The sequence below is a fragment of the Triticum urartu genome, chromosome 7, assembly GCF_003073215.2.
Source record: "Triticum urartu cultivar G1812 chromosome 7, Tu2.1, whole genome shotgun sequence".
Taxonomy (NCBI): domain Eukaryota; kingdom Viridiplantae; phylum Streptophyta; class Magnoliopsida; order Poales; family Poaceae; genus Triticum; species Triticum urartu.
In genome coordinates this window covers 583,726,413-583,739,265 of record NC_053028.1, presented here as the reverse complement: position 1 = coordinate 583,739,265, position 12,853 = coordinate 583,726,413, and the positions used below count along the sequence as shown (strand labels likewise).

Below are 12,853 nucleotides of genomic sequence, written 5' to 3'. Positions count from 1 at the left end.
GTGATAGACTCCACAGCCGGATGCGAGTTGTTGAGTTTTTTGGATGCATACTTAGGGTATCATCAGATCAAGCTGAACCCGGCCGACAGGCTGAAGACCGCCTTCATTACACCATTCCGAGCCTTCTGCTACCCGACCATGACGTTCGGCTTGAGGAATGCCGGCGCCACATTTCAACGTTGCATGCAAAAGTGTCTCCTCAAGCAACTCGGTAAGAACGCCCACGTCTATGTGGACGACATTGTGGTGAAGATGGAGAAGCGTGGCACTCTGCTGGAGGACCTCAAGGAGACCTTTGAAAAGCTGCGCCACTTTCAAATCAAGCTCAACCCGGAGAAATGCGTCTTCGGGGTACCAGCCGGCCAGCTTCTTGGCTTCCTGGTCTCAGAGCGCGGCATATAGTGCAACCCTATGAAGATCAAGGCCATCGAGAGGATGGAGGTACCCACCCGACTGCTGGACGTGCAAAAATTCACTGGCTGCTTGGCGTCCATCAGCTATTTCATCAGTCGGCTGGGCGAGAAGGCTCTTCCCTTGTACCAGCTCATGAAGAAGACCACTTTTTTGAGTGGAATGACAAGGCGGACGAAGCTTTTCTCAGCTCAAGAAGGTGTTGACCACTCCGCCTGTCCTGGCGGCTCCGATTGCTAAGGAGCCCATGCTTCTCTACATCGCCGCCACCAGTCGAGTGGTCAGCACAGTCATAGTCATGGAGCGCAAACAAGATGGCAAGGCACTACCGGTCCAGAGGTCAGTGTATTACCTGAGTGAAGTGTTGTCCGCCTCCAAGCAGAACTACCCCCAATATCAGAAGATGTGCTACAGCATGCATTTTCGCTGCCAAGAAGCTGAAGCCGTACTTTCAAGAGCACCCAATAACTGTTGTCTGCACCGCTCCACTTGTCGAGATCATTGGAAGCCGTGATGCTTCGGGCCGAGTGGCCAAATGGGCCATAGATTTGGCCCCCTACACCATCTACTACCAGCATCGCACTGCCATCAAGTCACAAGCGCTGGCCGACTTCCTCATCGACCGGGCCGAGACCCAGTACCTGCCGCCAACGCCGCGGATGCACTTTGATGGTTCCAAGATGCGCACCAGTTTGGGAGCCGGCATCGTCCTCACCTCTCCCAAAGGCGACAAGCTCAAATATGTGTTGCAAATTCACTTTGCCGCCTCCAACAACATAGCTGAATATGAAGCACTCATACACGGGCTCCGGCTTGCCAAGGAACTCGGCATTCGCCGGATCCTGTGCTATGGTGATTCCGACTTGGTGGTCCAGCAGTCGTCAGGCGACTGGGACGCCAAGGATGCAAACATGGCAAGCTACCGCTTCCTCGTCCAGCAACTCAGTGGATACTTTGAAGGGTGCGAGTTCCTCCATGTGCCACGAAACGACAACGAGCAAGCTGATGCTTTGGCACGGGTTGGCTCCACTCGGCAAGCAATACCAGCCGGCGTCGCCCTACAACGCCTCCTCAAGCCATCTATCAAGCTGTCACCAGAATCAGACTCCATCTTCGTGTCGGCTCCTCCCGAAGCAGTCGGATCCGACTTGGGGACCCCAGCAACCGGCTCGGGGACTTTGGCAGGCGGCTCCGGGGCTGCAACAGTCGCACCCGGCCCGGGGACTTCAGAGCCCGGCCCAGGGACTGCAGCAGTCGGCCCGGGGACTTCATCGACATAGTAAGCGGCAGCCGACTCTAGCCCACCGCCTCCCAGCCCAACCGCCCTCGTGCAAGTTACAGTTCTGGCAGTCGAAGAAATAGCAGCACCTTCATGGGCACAACCCATCCTCAACTTTCTGGTGAACAGAGAGCTGCCGACTGATGAGATCTCGGCTCGACAAGTGCAACGTCGGGCAGCAGCATACACCATTGTCAACAGAGAACTTGTCAGGCGCAGTGTCACTGGTGTGTACCAGTGCTGCGTAGAGTCAGAGAAAGGCCAAGCAATCCTCAAAGACATCCACCAAGGCGAGTGTGGTCACCACGCGGCTTCAAGATCACTTGTTGCCAAAGCTTTCCGCCATGGTTTTTTTCTGGCCGACTGCTCTAGAAGATGCCAAAGACTTGGTCCAGAAATGTAAAGGGTGCCAGAAGTTCCGCTCCAAGCCACATTTGCCGACTTCTGCACACAAGACCATCCCCATTGCCTGGCCCTTTGCCGTCTGGGGCCTGGACATGGTGGGACCATTCAAGACAGCACGTGGCGGCATGACTCATCTGCTTGTTGCCGTGGACAAGTTCACCAAGTGGATAGAAGCAAAAACAATCAAGAAGTTGAATGGTCCGACTGTTGTGACTTTCATCGTAGACATCACCACTCGGTATGGCATACCACACAGCATCATCACCGACAACGGGACAAACTTTGCCAAAGGCGCCTTGGCTTGTTTCTGCGCGACGCAGGGCATCTGGCTGGACTTAGCGTTTGTTGCCCATCCGCAGTCAAACGACCAGGTGGAGTGAGAAAACGGCATCATCTTGTCCGGCATCAAGCCCCGACTAGTCGAGCCTCTGGAGCATTCGGCCGGCTGTCGGCTCGATGAGCTGCCGGCTGTCCTCTGGAGCCTGCGCACAACTCCAAACAAGTCAACTGGCTTCATGCCTTTCTTCCTCGTCTATGGTGCTGGAGCCGTCATCCCAACAGACATAGAATTCGACTCCCCTCGAGTCACCATGTACACTGAGGAGGAGGCAAAAGAAGCACGAGAAGACGGCGTCGATCTGCTGGAAGAGGGCTGGCTGTTGGCACTCAGCCGGTCCACCATCTACCAGCAGAGTCTACGCCGATACTATAATCGGAAGGTCAAGCCAAGATCTTTCCAAGAGGGAGACCTTGTGCTCCGGCTGATCTAGCGAACAGCCGGCCAGCACAAGCTCTCAGCTCCTTGGGAAGGCCCCTTCATCATAAGCAAAGTTCTGGGTAATGACTCCTACTACTTGATCGATGCTCAAAAGCCTAGAGCACGCAAGAGAGACGACTCCGGCAAGGAGACAGAGCGGCCGTGGAATGCAAACCTCCTTCGAAGATTTTACAGTTGATGCAGTATGTACCACGCTACCTTTTATATTAAGTACGAAGACTCCGGGTCCCCCGAGAAGAGCTCGGGGGCTACCCTCTTTTATCTATATGATAAGTATTATGCCTATGAATGTGTTATTTCATTATTCCGCCTAGCACAGAGTTCAACCAGTTGGCCCGGGGGCTCGCCGCCTTGTACTATGTGGTGCTTCCTGCAGTCAGACGAGTAGTGTGTCGGCACTTAAACCTTCTCCTGCCAGACGCCGCAGCTCGCAGAGCGACTGTCCGGTGGGCAGGAGTTGCAGAAAGGGTGTCCACACAAAAAATGGCTAAGGACCTAAAGCATGCACATAGTCCATGCCGGCATCCCGCCTCATCGACCGACTGCTGAGCACCGGCCGGCCGGCTTCTACTTACCTTGCTAACGCTCTAGTCGGCTAAGTACTTGCTCTCCCAAAGTAGCTAAGTACTCGACCCAGCCACAGTCCGTAGAGCGGCTGTTTGGCTGGCAAGACGGCAGCCAAGGGAGGGCGGCAAAGGGGAAAAGCCAAGGAGCAGAAAGCAAGAAAAGTCAGAACTCGGCAAAAAGCACAACTTGTGTGGAAGAATATTTACATGAAAAAAGGCCCCTAGCCAGCATTCAATAGAGTTTGAAATACACTCCGCGGGTGGAATTGTGCAAATTTAACAAAGTTTGTCGAGACTGATAAAGCAGGAAAAATAAAGATAAACCGGCGGCCTAGGGAGCAGCTGAGGGGTCTGGCTGGTTAGCGGAGTCAGTAGTGCCGGTTGGTGGAGTGGATGGCTGGTCAGTCTCCACTTGGTCGCCTCCAGCAGCAGTCGGCGCACTCGAGCGCGGCTCGTTGTTTGAGGCACGGTCAAGCTGAGGCTGGTCGTCCGCTCCGACCTCTGGCATGTCTTCTTCGCCTTCCCCGTCCTCCTCGTCTTCTCCCTCGTCGCTGGAGTCGATCATCTCAGCTGAGTCTTTGTCGTCCTTCGTGTTCAGCCCGAACCACTCTGGTGGCGTCTCGGCACCATTCACAGCCAGCTCAGGAACGAAGATGCTGGTGTTGGTATACTCGGCGATCGCCGCTGCCCGTCTGACAAGATCGCGCTCCACCGCCACCAGCTCCTCTTGGGCCTCCTGCCGAAACATGGTCAACTGGGCTAGATTTAGCCCAGGGTACCACGCCTTGACGAACTCCAAGGCCCGGCGCGCTCCAGCCTGGGCCGAGGAACCCTTCCAAGCCTCCAGACGGCCGGCCGCCACCTCCATCCAGTCGGCAGTCTGACTGGGAGTGCGCGGAGCCAGCATGTCTGGCCACAGGGCGGAGATCGCTTAGGCCCCGACACGTTGAAGACGGCGCAGCATCCGGTGACTGGCCGAAGGCGGGCATGGATGCTGAGAAGCTGTTCGCTAAGGGTCCGGGGGCATTGGCGGCGATCTGCGCACCTTCAGCCCTCCATTCTTCATGATAAGCCTCAATAGCCTGGTTGGCGGCGCCAGAGCGGTCGGGGAAGAAGTCTGCTCAGGCAGAAAGCAAAGAAGTCAGAAGCTAGAAGCCGGCTCGATCAGCGGCCGACAACTCAAGGAAAGAAAAAGAAGAAAGCTTACCATCAACTATGTCTTCAATCCCGCCGAAGTCGAATGTCAGCAGCACCTCCTTGTCGGTCCAGGCGGAGCGTTCGGTCTCGAACTCGGCGAGGAGGCTGGACTCTTTCGCCTCCACCTCCTTCCGGGCCTTCTGGAGAAGCTCCGCCTGCTCCGTCAGTTGCTTGGCCAGTCGGTCACGCTCCTGGGCCAGCTCGTTGCACTCTACCTCCTTGGCGCACAACACGGTGTTGGCCTCACCCAACTGCTGCTGCAGAGCAGCGTTGGCCTCTGCAGGAACAGAGAAAGGAAAAAAATGTCAACCATTAACAAAGAAGAAGTGCAGTTGCCGGGGAGATCCGGCCCGACTGCTTAGTAGTCGGCCCGAATCTCGGGGACTACAGCCCGCGGGTGTGCTAGTGCGCCCCCCAGAGAAAGAAAATGAAGACTTACTCCGGCTTTCCGACAAGTTGGCGGTCCGTTGGTCCAGCTCTCGGACATTGGAGTTAAAGGTGGCCGCGCGAAGGTTATGATAATCCTACAATGAAGATATCAGACGAAGTTAGCACTCGGAGCTTGCCAATTAAAGTTCCGAGCCGCCTGCTCAGCTGCCGGCTCGAAACTCGGGGGCTACACCCAGTGGGTGTGCTGGCGCGCCCCCACAGAGAAATACAAGAACCAACAATGAAGAAATAAAAGACATACCCGATTAGCCGCTCGCGAATCCAAGAATGCCATGTTGCATTGCTGAAGAGTGGTGGCCTTAGCTCGGAGTTTGGCCTGGACGTCCAGGATCACTTGGTTTAAAGCGCCCGTCCTGCCTCCACGCACCCATTCAGGGGGTGCGGCGCTGGTTGCTTCGGCGTCCGGTACGGACGAGCTCGCGGCACTGGCTTCCAGCGGTCGTGGCACCGAGGCCGCCTTCGCGCCTCGGCGGCGCGATGGTGTACGGGCCTCGGGAGTCGGGCTCGTCACCACCTCGTTTGTGGCTGGCGGCACCGGCTGGGTGGCCGGCTGTTTGTCCCGCGCTCCTCCAGACGGCGGTGGCAGAGGCACGTCCACATCCGGCATGACGACATCGCCGCCTTCCCTCTCCATGATCGGATGCTCCTCGCCGGTTCCCCCAGTCGGCGTCGTGAACTCTGGTGGCGGCAACGCGGAGTTCAGGGGCATGACGAATAGGGGCGCCTGACGGCGCGCGGCTTCTTCAGCCAGCTTCTTCGCCGCGGCATCGGCCTCAGTCTCCGCCAGCTTCTTCAACGCAGTGGCCTCCGCCTTGTCCGCCTCCGCCTTCTCCATGCGGGCGGCTTCCTGCTCCTTGCGCGCCTCCTGCGCGTTTCGTTCCTGTGCCTCCCGGAGGTCGGCCGCAGGGTCGATTCGCCGGGTGGTGGTAGAGGTCTCCGCCGGCCCGATAACGGAGGCGGTGGCCGACTTCTCAAGAGAGAGAGGGGCCCTAAGTCAAGAAAAATGAAGAGAAGAAGCTCAAATAGAATCGACAAGAAAGGAAAGCACAAGGAAGAGATACTTACGCCGACACCATAGGAGGCGCCTTCGGAAGCTTCTGGAACTTGGCTGCCTTCGCGGCGGCCTCCTTCTGCCTGGTCGCGGCGATCGGGTTCTTGGTCTTCTTCGGTGCGCTACCGAACAAGACGGCGCCTTGTTTACGCTTGCGCGTGCCGCCCTAAGCAGCCAGCTCGGCGGAGGGGCCCACGTCCGCCTTACCGGTGCCTCGCGGTGGCGCGGCTCGTCCTCCTTGTCATCATCATCAGGCCAGGTCTCGAGGCCGCCTCCTTCTTCGGAGCCGCCTGCTACGTCACCGCCACCTATGGCGTCGTCTTCCAGGGTGGCCGCCCCCAAGTCAGAGTCGTCCACGTCGCTCACCTCCCGGTCCGGCTGGTAGCCTCCACCCGGCCCCACGATGGCGGCTGTCGCTGGAGACATGTAGATATGCGTTCAAAGGACCGACTATTCAAGACCAGGACCAAGACAAGTACTAAAAAGAAAAGAGTTGCAGAACTTACAACAGGCGGTGGGTTGGCGTGGTAGTATGGCCGCTTGCCGAACCGCCAAGACCCTTCCGACAACTTGAGGTCGAAGATCTCGTTCACCATACGGGCAACCTCGATAGTCGGCATGTCCCTCGTGCACATCCGGCTCGGGTCGCGGTGCCCGCTCATCCGACAGATCAGATGAGGCCAGCCTTGGAGCGGAAGAACCCGGCGTTCGACGAAGGCGACCAGCAGGTCGGACGCCTTGAGGCCTTCCTCATCAGTCAGCACCCGGAGCCGGTTGATGGCATCGGCCGACATGGGCTTTGGCTTGTAGCCCCAGTTGGCCCGGGGTTCGGCCGGAGGGCTGGCTTCGTAAGGCGGCAGATTGATGAAGTCGATGGCTGGGTCGACGTTCTCCGCGCAGAAATATGATTTCTGCCACAGTTTGACCGACTGTGACAGCTTGATGGCGGGGAAGGCATTCCTCACTGACAGAGGGCGCACCGCGGCGAAGGCGCCGCACTGGGCCGCCTTCTCCTTGGCGGAGGTGCCCAGCTTGGTGTAGAAGAACGCTCCCCACAACTCGATGGTGGGGAGGATGCCAAGGTAGCCCTCGCACATCGTGACGAAGGCGGACAGCAATGTCACGGTGCTAGGCGTCAGATGGTGTGGTTGGAGATGATAGAAGTCGAGGAAGGAGCGGAGGAACCTGCTTGCCGGTAGGCCAAAGCAGCGGAGGAAGTGCGAGCGGAAGAGAACTCGCTCGCCTCCTGTCAGCGCTGGCGAGATCTCCTTCTTCGGTGGAGGCGCACCTTGACGAAGCTTACGCCGGGCAACCGCCGTGTGGCGCGAAGGGAAGCGAGATGGTCGTCAATCACAAGCGAGCCATCCCAGTCCCCTCCCTTCTCACGCGCCATGGAGACCGAGCTAGACGAGGGAATGGCGCTGCGGCGGAAGCCAAGGCCACGACGAAGCAGGAGGCTTGGGGCGAAGGAGACCAGCGGTGGCGAGCTGTGGCGGCGCCTCGGCGGAGCGCGGAGGTGCGGCGGCGGCAAGGAGAGGAGAAGGACAAAAATGGCAAAGGGAGAGGAGGGCGCGCATGCTCTGCCGCTCCCCCTCCTCCCCCTAATTATAGCCCCTGGGCTATGAAGCCGAGGGGGCGGGGCGTGGGATCGTGGGATTAACTGCACCCACGCCCCCACGGCCCCGTGGTTAATGCATGAGTTAATGCGTGCAGTAACTCCGCACGGAATCGCAACCTCCCACCTCGGCTGCAGCGGATTCGCTCGCGCGCCGAGGCCCGATAATGGAGGGCCCAGCCTGCTGTCGTGTCCCATCGCGCGCGTGGGCTGGCAGGCTGGCCCGGCTAGTTGGCGCCACGTGGCGTGCTCACAGCAGGCGGCGGACCTGGAGGCTTAGCAAGCACGCCACCTGGTTCCCGCCTTGGTGTTTCAAAACCATCAAACGAGTCCGCTTGGTCATGGCCGATTCCCCAGCAGGCGGCACACCAGAAGACGAACAAAGCATTCAGCAAGAGCACTCAGAGAAGGAAACTGCTGAGGCTTCTCAACTTATCAGCCGCGACGCCTCACCAGCTTCGGGGACTACTGTCGGAGTAATGGGCCACGAGTAGCCTAATCCGGGTCCCTAAGCATTTCAAGACATTCGGGCCAGCTGCGCCCCTCAAGCATCCAGGACGAAGCGCCGCCTTCTGGTAGCCGACTGGCTCATGCGGCCGGCTGCCCGAAGACGGCCTAGCACCAGAAGACGACCCCGAGACGGGCCGACTCCTAGCAGGCAGCCTCCAGAGAGGCTGGCTCCTAGCAGACGGCCCACAACGCCCTCGAAGTCTGCACCCCCATTAAGAAGACAAGACAAGATGTGGCTACAGTGCAGCCCATCACCCCCGTATCCAAGGCACGGCACGGCTATAGGGCCCCGTACAGGCGGAGATCTCCGCACGACGTGGCACTGTTGCCACTCCACCCTTAATGTCACTCCTGTTAGGCGGAGCCCTGCTCCCACGACGGCCTGTCGGTAGGGCCTGCAGGCGGCGGGCCCTACCGGGCAGCGAGAGCCCGGATGGTGGCAGGAGCCTGACCAGTTGGACCCGAGGAAGGCCGGCCTCTAGCAGGCGGCCTACTCCCCCCTCGGGGTCCGTGCACCATTAACCAGATGAGACACGGTGTGGCTATAGTGATCTCCCACCAGACGGCGGGACTGTAGCCACGCCTCCCCGACCAAGCGTGCATCATTAGCCTTGCGGCTACAACAACAAGCAGCCGGCAAGACCCGCGAGCGGCGGGAGCGGCCTGTCGGCCCCGTACCAGACCAGGCGGCGGGGTCCATCAGGCGGCGGGTCCCAGCAGGCCAGATTACTATTGTACCCATGGGGGTAGGCCTATATAAACCCCCAGGGCACGCATGCAAAAGGGTTCCCAACCTGTTAGACCTAGACTCACACATATAGAGAGGAGAGAGCTAGCCCTGCTTTCTTCCACCTCTAGCATACAGCTCGAGGAGCACCATTATACTCACTAGTGCCTTAGTGATCATGTGGAGACCCCGCAGAGCAGGACTAGAGGTGTTATCTCCTAGGAGAGCCCCGAACCTGGGTAAAGTACGCCGGCGTTCGTGTCTACGCCTCCTCCCGCTTCCGGGCACCGGCAACGTTCTACTCACTCCCATCATGATAATCCATCCTTTGGCATATGTCGCACCCAACCCCCGACGGCGGTCTAGACGGTTGCGGGAGGTTTACGGGTCTGTCTTGAAGAGGCCCTTACTCCCTTAGATGAGACCTGGGCGGTGTCCCACTGGGGGACTAAAAAAATCAAGGAAATACATTCTAGGCCGACTTTATTTAGAACAATGGCATTGGACTTCTCGGCCCAATCTTTTGGCACCTTGATCGGATTTGTATTTTTTTTTTCACAATCATACCTTAAGTAACAAATTGACTATTCTATCTGAGTTGGTCTGAGGTTTAGAAAAATGTATCTAGAAAAGTAAAATAGAAAGTCCTTTTCTTGGAGAATTATATGGTGCACACGTTTGATGTATCATCCCTAACACGATTATGACCCGTAGCTTAGTGAGCTACTAGGGGTTGGGGCGCCACCTGGTGGCGCCTCTTGAGAGGAAGTTTGTGCGGTGCCAAATTGATAAGCGACCCTTTCACCTCTTTTTTCTCTAATTGCTGACAAACATGCACATATAAGCAAGGAACTTACAATAGAATTTCTAACTGATAATAAAACAAACAATAATATTTTAGAGATCTTGATCCCCTTAGGTAGTGGATTATTCCCAACCAGATTAAACACATTCAACAATTAAATATAATTGTCCAATAAGTTTTATAGTAACACTAAGAGGAAGTTGCCCGCACTTGCTACGTCTTTTCCCCACGGTAAAAATCTAACTCGCCCGCACAATGCAGGAAGCCGACGTGGACACAGAGGCGCACCCCTGAGTGGAAGCTCTGCGGTGCCAGGTAGGTGGCATCCCTTCCACTCTCCTTTTTATGCTAATGATAGTGATTAGTGAAGAAAGTGACATTTGTAATAGAACAAAACAGGAGAGATGGAGCACATGTAGCTAGATAATCATGTTATAGACATGAAAGCTGATCAGTGGCAATCTTTGAGGCTACATGTACGAGTTCAAGCTGAGGAAAGTACTCCCTCCGTTCCAAATTACTCATCGTGGTTTTAGTTCAAATTTGAACTAAAACCACGACAAGTAATTTGGAACGGAGGGAGTAGTAGTTATAGGACCAACAGAAATGCATTGCTGGAAATGTACATTATTGAAATAAATCGGAGATATTATCAGTAGACTTATATGAACAACTCTCATGGACGGTACGTCGACGATGGACAGTGAGACAAAAATTTCTAAACTCAAGCATACACAAAATGAAATCATCTGTTGATGATGATGAATGAGACTTTACTGCAGAGACCCGACAAGAAGCCAAGATTCCTGGACTAAAATTTTGAATCGCAAAAGAGAGTCATAGCAAGCCTATGATCTGAACTACAACCGAGTGCCTTGCTCCTTATTCTGAATTAGAAACTTTAGCAGTCAGAAGCGCTTGCATCTGCAAATTACCAAACAAAGACAATATTCTAATTTATAATGTCAACAGCTGCAACAATGCCAGTACCACCTTTTGGCAACCTGGCATATAATTTTGCTTCATAGGACTTGAGTATTCTTTGAAATACCTAAAAAATGTATTTGATCAGTAATTAATCTATTTAAATTTATCTTATGGGATAACTTATCAAATCGGAAAACATAACTATAGTTACTGAATTAATAAACATGTGTTCAGTTGAACCATATGGTTGATCATTCAAGATTATTTCATGGTACATTCCAGTTCTGTAGGTATGATACATGTCCTATACTCTTTTGAACTGAACGATGCATAGAATCAATAGTAGACACTGCAAGCACACTTATATGACTCTCCATTGCATGCAACATTTTCAGCAATTGAATTGCCAAATCACCTAATCTTCTTCAGCTATCTGTTGAAAAATAACCAAATTCATCAAGTAATCATACTGACAAACTCCACGCAATAAAGAATTGCTTACAGCAGGACAAAAGAACGAAGCCATTATACTCAGGATCAATGAACATAAATTTATCTAACTAAAACTAAGACCAGCTAGATAGATACATTTCAGAATATATGCATCGCTTTGCAAATTCTACATCTGATTAAGGAAAACGAAACCAATTGCTTTCACAAATTAGTTGAAAACCACTCAATAATACCAAAGATTACCTCTATAAAAAGTCCCACCCAAATTATGAGAAGCACAGTATATTAGAACTATCATGAACATGAAAAAAACAGTACTCAAACAAAAATGCAGTACAGTTTGAATACAAGCGAATAAGTCAAACTGATAATTATTTAATAAATCTAATTCCACATCAACAGTTAGTTTTTGGCACCAGCTCTCCGTAGCGCTGAACAACCTCTCCCCATCGCCAAGTCCTGCACCGATCCAGCAGAAATGAAACACATAATTCAGTGCAATGAAAAGTAACCGGCACTGTAAAAATTCTAAGAGATTGGTTTCAAAACGACAGCAATGTTACAAGCATATAAGCTCTCGAAGTGCCACATGTACATTGAAATTAAAGAAACTATAATTCTGTTCTACTCGGTGTTGAACCACCTCTCCCCAACAGAAACTAAACACACAATTATGTAGTGTGAAATTATAGCTTGGTGTGCTCAAAGTGGCATTGTTACAAGCATATGGATGCTCAAAGTGCCACACGTACATCGAAATAAAAAGGCCACCTTTCATGCATTTTAATTTTTGATTGATGTGAGATGGAACCAGTGGCATGAGAGAGAGAGAGCAGAGGAGAGGAGAGGAATACCTATGCCAGACTCACTAGTGCGGAGGATCGATCCAGTCGTCGACAGCATGGTGTGCCACTCGTGATCACCACCAGGGGCGGTGTGCCGGCCCTGTCGGGCGCAATCAAGGATATCCCCCGGGAGTAACAAATGGTGTCTGTTAGGATAAACTTGGACAACCAGCCGTCAAGGGCTTCAATGTATGCCTTCTGAGCGCTGACGTAGCTCACGAAGGAGAACCTCTGTTGAAGGAATTCATCTCAGACTTGAGAGTGGTGTACCGCTAGGCATCATTGCAGAATTTCCCATAAGCAGGGCAGGTGAAGGAATTCACCTCAAACATTATCTGTCTCTCTTCTTCATGAGAGTCCACCATTACTTTCCTAGCTCTCGCAAAGCTGTCAAGGAGAAGGGAAAAGGCATCAGTATTTTGATTCAGTGAAACTACATCAATCATCAATTCTACACACGAAAAAGGAGAAGGGAAGGTTGTGCCGTTTATAAGTAAAATTAAATTAACAGATTGGAAGCATAGAAGATGCTGAAATATCATAGATGAAAATCTGTATGTAGCTTCCCAGGTCGAATACAATGGTGACCTGCAACAAGCGAGGAAAAATTGGATAGCGATCAGGTGACTGAAAAACTGTTGTGCTGCTGTTTGTTAACTGATTGAAAAACTGCTGCTTATCTCTGTAGCTTATCTCAAAAAAGCTTCTGAAGTGTTGCTATTTGTTAACTAACTGAGAAACTGTTTGTTAACCGACTGAAAAAATGCCAATGACTCGCATTCAGTAAGTAACAGGCTGAAAAATGCTACCATATTTGTATTGTTAACTGACTGT

The 12,853-nt window shown here is 53.5% G+C and overlaps 1 long non-coding RNA gene across 1 annotated transcript; it reads right to left on the bottom strand.

Moving 5' to 3' along the window:
* Window positions 1–10,380: 10,380 nt before the first annotated feature.
* LOC125523323 lies at window positions 10,381–12,847 on the bottom strand. The gene is made up of 3 exons (XR_007290178.1): window positions 12,029–12,847; window positions 11,021–11,633; window positions 10,381–10,718 (listed from the first exon to the last, which is right to left on the bottom strand). It is a non-coding gene; the product is annotated as an uncharacterized LOC125523323 (long non-coding RNA).
* Window positions 12,848–12,853: the final 6 nt, after the last annotated feature.